At 39.3% G+C, this 5,642-nt stretch overlaps 1 long non-coding RNA gene across 1 annotated transcript; it reads left to right on the top strand.

Annotated features, from left to right (window-relative positions):
• The first annotated feature begins 375 nt into the window (after window positions 1–375).
• Window positions 376–5,116, top strand: LOC144586041 (uncharacterized). Its single transcript, XR_013540740.1, has 2 exons — window positions 376–446; window positions 479–5,116. It is a non-coding gene; the product is annotated as an uncharacterized LOC144586041 (long non-coding RNA).
• The last annotated feature ends 526 nt before the right edge of the window (window positions 5,117–5,642 follow it).

Raw genomic sequence — 5,642 nt, 5'->3', positions numbered from 1 at the left:
TTACCAGGCAGAGTAAGAACATGCCTGCCTTGTACTGGTTTGCTAACCTATCAGTCTGTACAGAAAGCATCTGAAGCTGTTGCTTCATGCATAATTAGGGTTGCCAGATGTCAGGCAAAAGGAGGACATGTCCTCCTTTTTAGCCTAATGTCCTCCATCAGGCAGGCAAAGATAAAATGTCAGGCTTTTGTATATTTTATGTTATAATTTTGGATGGGAGGGGGAGAGGTGGAAGGACCCTCTTCCCCCTGGCTTTCCCCTCCCCCACCTGCCTGCCCACCCCCGGTATTTTGAAAAAAAACCTCCATTGAATTTATTTTTAATTTTTAACATGACTGTTTCTTGGTTGGTTCACTAAGAAACATTTACAGTATTGGCAGCTATTGTAATAAAATTGTATTGATTGTGGGTTTAATCTGGAATGATTCAAATGAAATATTCAATATGTCCTCCTTTGTCCTCCTTTTTGTCTTTCTAGGTCCTCCTTTGTCCTCCTTTTTGTCTTTCTATGTCCTCCTTTTAGTACCCGTGTATCTGGCAACCCTATGCATAATGATCAACCACAGTTCAGCTATAGAAGGGAGGAGCCTATGGAAACCTTGGACAAATTGTTATTCTCCCGTCCTATAATCTGGTTGCATTCAGAAAATTCTGGTTTTCCACAACTACAGTTCAGTAGTGTCTTCAAACTCAATCACAATGTACTAGACCAGTGTTTTCCACCCTGGGGGCCATGATGTCCAAGTAAATCGCAAAGTGTTTCCTGGAGGGATCACAGGTTGCCTTATATATGTTATAAACCTTGCTAAATAGTTTCTTCTTTTACATTTCATAGCATGCTATTAAAGCTAGGGTGTCTGTAGAAGAAACAGGCTCTTTGGGGAAAGAAAGAAACCTCTGCCTTCTGAGAAGGGATGGCTTTATCCCCATAAAAATACCTTTTTATGCAAACATGGTGGTTGTTGTTGCCCTGCAAGAGACGAGATTGCCAGACTTGGGATCTGTCAAAGCAAACATTTCTCATTCTTCTGGCAGGGAAAACCATTGAATGAGACCAGAGAATATGGTGTTGGCTTTGTGGTTAGAAATACTCTGCTGAGATCCATTGTTCCACCTACTGAGGGGAGTGAAAGGATCCTGTCTCTGCAGCTCCACTCATCAGCAGGACCGGTCACCCTTATTAGTGCATATGTACCAACACTTTGCAAGTTAACAGTCAGGTGGCCGAGCAAGGACTCTCATCACCACCTTCTGGGATCATTTAGCCAAACAAAACTGGAACTACTGCTGGACAATGTCCCCCCCCCCCCAAGTCTTTTATTAGTTGAATAGCCCAGGAGGATACCATGACTGACAATACTGTACTGGATGTCCAAGAGAACCAACAAGGATGCACTCCCTTTGTCTAGTTCTTGGCAAAGGTTATCTGCCTAGGTAACAAAAAAGTATGTCTCCCAAGACCAAGCTTCCCCTCAGATTGGAATAGATCCAAGTAATCAGCTTCTTCTTTGAGAATCTCATATTATGCTACCATCCATTGCTCCAAGACCTTATTTAGAAAGAGATTACATACTGGCCTGCTAATATCTTGGGAGCCAATGGGGAAAAATTCCTTTAGATGAGTCAGTACTAGAGATCAAATTGTTTTGATTTCTCAGATTACAAATTCTATACTTCTACATTCTGAGAGATAGAGTTCTCACAGACAACTGACTCATAAGACACCTAAATGTGGCTCGGAAAGGCCTCAACTCCTCCTAGTTTCTTGTTCAGAAAGAAAGCTCCCAGCTAGCACTGGGACAAAAACAGGAAGCTTGGGCAGAACTACCCTGTTTTCCCGAAAATAAGACCTAACCTGAAAATAATCAGGATGCTCATAATATAAGCCCTACCCCCAAAATAAGCCCCAGTTAAATGAAACCCCGCCCTCCACCATTGTGCAGCAACCAGAAGAAGATGGCATGACTGTATTTGAATACATGTAGACTGTTGTACATGAAAAAAATAAAACACCCCCTGCAAATAAGCCCTAATGTGGTTTTTGGAGCAAAAACTAATATAAGACCCTGGCTTATTTTGGGGAAAACATGGTAGGCTCAGTTCAGCCTCAAGTTTCCACCTGAGGCCTTTTTTTTCTAGGTGAGCCACATTTAGGTAGGTCTGTTAGGTTTCTCTCTGTAAGGTAAAATGCACAGATTGGAGAATTATGGGATTTGCAGACCATCCCTAGTCAGAACACAGTCCTCCTTCAAAACCTCTTACAAGCCTGGTTGGGAAAGATAAGAAACCCATCCACGATAAAGTGCTAGTTTGTACAGATAGATTTTGGCACACTACTTTTGTAACCTACAAAATCCTACAACATAAATAAAGAGGGAATTTGAGATTATGGTTTAAAATACACTGATCTCTGTTCCTTTGCATAGACCACAAATAGCAAAGAGGATTAGAACAAGACACTAGACACAGAGTGAATTAGATTAGAAATGCCTTTACAAGTTTAAAAACATTTTCTTTACCACCTGTCAAAGGAAAAGCACACAACAATAGCAAAACCACAGAATAGTTGTAATACACAAAGAGACAAATATGACTTCAGTCTACATATCAGGCCGAAGACTATACTGTGAAAGCTGGTACATTATTATGAACTAGTGCTGGAGGGGTGCTGAAATAGATTAAACACCCATATTGTGTGTTCATAGAAGACTAAATAGACTGTGAAGCAAAAATTCAATAGATTGTTCGATAATATTTTTACTCTGCCTTTCTCCTAGAAAGGGAGTGTTTAATATATTAAACACTGAAAATAGTAAATAATTCAAATATTAAAGAAGATTTAGTAACATTATATTTTAAATGTTGGGGTAACGCATTATAACATTAAGCAATTAAACAGCACAAGCAAATAAACCAATAGTAACCAAAGGAAGGACAAAAACATAGGGTTGAAAGATCTATTTTAAGGCGGGAGGGGGCAACAAGGAAAGAACAAAATGTAAACATGTAACCAGGGAAAGTTCTCAAGTTTATACAGTACTTAGACTCTGCCTTCATTTAACTTGTCCCTGAACAGGGCAGAGTTGAAAAGGCTATCCTCAACCAAGTGCTCCAGATGGACAGTGAAAATTGCCCCCTAAATGTCTCACTTGACTTGAAAGAATAAAACAGAACATTTTATGAAGCTTGGCTTTCTCCTTCCCTTCTTCTAACCATGATAAATACACAGGTTCCCCACTACTTGAGTTATAGCTACGACTTGTGGATGAACAAAGTTATTATGTAATCCACTATATTTCCCACAAATCTCTGCCAAGACAAGATTAGCCTTATAATGAATTTCTCAGGGGGCTTTATATGTGAAAAAACAGAATAGCTTTAATTACAGGAAAAGCACTCAATTCTTTCTGCTCTGCAGTCATAAGATGGCAAAACGTCTAGACAGCTTTAAAGAAACATAACATAGTACTCTTCTCAAGGGAGAAGTGAAAAGAAAGACAGTATCAGTGTTTTACACATGTAATTCATTGCCCGTGGCTTAAACTGAGCAGAATCTTGGAAACTACCCTTTAGCATGAAGGGACAGAAAAGAGGGGACTACAGTGAAGTGTTAACTGACTAGCTTATGCTTATCATCACTTGTTTCAGTGCCTCTAGGGAAAGCAGTACTGCCTATGTGCAATTGTTAGAGAAAATAAGATAGTGTGGGGTAGAGGCTGTCTGAGTGTTATAGAAAGAACTAAATTATACACCCTAAGGAAATATACATTCTTAGACTTTTTGTAAAAAAAAATATATAAACTTGTTATAGAGCTCTAATGGGAATGACCAAAGGACAGGTAGCCTTGAAGGGAATCCCTAAAAGTCCTGTTCCAACCTGTCCTTGGTTTCTGTTCATTTAAACACTTTTCACATGCTCACATCTTAGTCCTTCCAGTGGCAAGAATTGGAGAGTCTGTATTTAGCAGAGAAGGGAAGAGAGCCAGTGTTTTGCGTACTGCTAGATCTCAAGTTTTTAAAAAGGAAAGAAAGCAAGAGAGGCAAATCAAATCTCAGCTATCAAGATGGAGCTGGAGAGAATTTTCTTTGATTCTAACTCCTAACAGCTTAGAATTTGAGCACCCAGCTTTCCTCGCTTCCAAGAAATAATGATGTTTGTCAAACATCCCACAAATTAGGACATACTGCGTTGAACTCCCAATCCTGCAAAACAAGCTCAAATTGTGAGGTGGAGATTTGTGACCATTCAAGTGGTATTGCTACTTCCATTGTTGTATACAAAACAAGAGGATAAAGTCTTATTCAAGCCAAATGTAAATTAGGTAGGAAGTCTCTAAATGCTTTTGTTGTACTTCTTCCCCAAGGTTAAAAAAGATATAAAGATAAGAAGGATAAAACAAAGGGACCTGACATCCAGTCAAAAGTGTCCATTCACATTTGAGCTGACAAACAAAGGGAAATACTTGAATAGACCAGTAATTGATGCTTTACCCTGGAAGAACCTTCAACAATCATCCTGTCTAACCTCTGCAAATGCAAGTACATAGATAGACTCAGATTATTCCAGCTGAGCAATTTATGCAAAGTAGAAGATTTCAAGCTTCCATGGAACACCATCATCTGATGTCGTATAGTGGCTTGCACAATGATCTGTGGACCAAAATTATGCCACTCTTGCAACATTTGTAAATTTACTGCTTACACACATGATAAGTGAAAAAGCGAAAAAGCTCCCTGGGAGAAGAACAACTGGCAGGGAACTGTTGACATGCCTGTAGACCTACTCTCTATTCTATACCAGAGATTGCTACATGAAGTGAGGAAGGGAGGATATTACTAGGGATGTGCACAATGAAGATCATAGAATAATGGAGTTGGAAGCGGCCTATAATGTTTATAATTCTTTTGTTTTGGGTTCTTACAGAAGATCCTGTTTCATTCTTGTATTTTTAATTCACAGATCCTTTTGTTTTACACACAAGGAGATGACTCTTTCAGGTTCTTTTGTTTCAGGCTCCCCATTCATGTTTTCTGACATTCTAAATGCGGTAAAGAACTCTTAAAGAAGACAGCAGAGAATCAATCTGCTCTAAAAACAGTACATCAGAAAGAAAAATAATGGAAAAACACACACATTAAAATATACACCTTTAGATAAATAAATGCACAGTAAATTAACCTAAAAACAATTTAAAAACAATCAAACAGGGAAGGAACACCCACATAACCAGAAGGAGAAATGATGAAATAAAAAGGACACACGCAGCTCTCTCTCCCAAAAAGCAAGCAATGCAAGCAAGCAAATAATGACGAACATTACAGTCATAATGCCCCAACCCCACACCAAAACTATTTATTTATTTAGTTATTTATTTTATATCCCGCCTATCTAGTCAGTTAAGACCACTCTAGGCGGGAGATGTCTTTCCTCACTACCATCTGATGCCTCCTCGTCTGAGTCTAGTAGGCAGCAGCAGGCTGTCCAGGACTGAGCAGCAGCAAAAAATGATTCAAGAGATGAATGGGGGTGGGAAGAGAGGAGAAAAATCCCCAAAGAAATCAGGAAGGGAAAAGAATCACAAGGACCAAATCAAAAACCACTGATTATTGGGTCCCAGACCCTTCTACAGATTCCCACCCAC

Source organism: Pogona vitticeps, chromosome 1, assembly GCF_051106095.1.
Source record: "Pogona vitticeps strain Pit_001003342236 chromosome 1, PviZW2.1, whole genome shotgun sequence".
Taxonomy (NCBI): Eukaryota; Metazoa; Chordata; class Lepidosauria; order Squamata; family Agamidae; genus Pogona; species Pogona vitticeps.
Note: the sequence above shows the minus strand (reverse complement) of the source record. Positions and strands in the feature narration are given on the sequence as shown.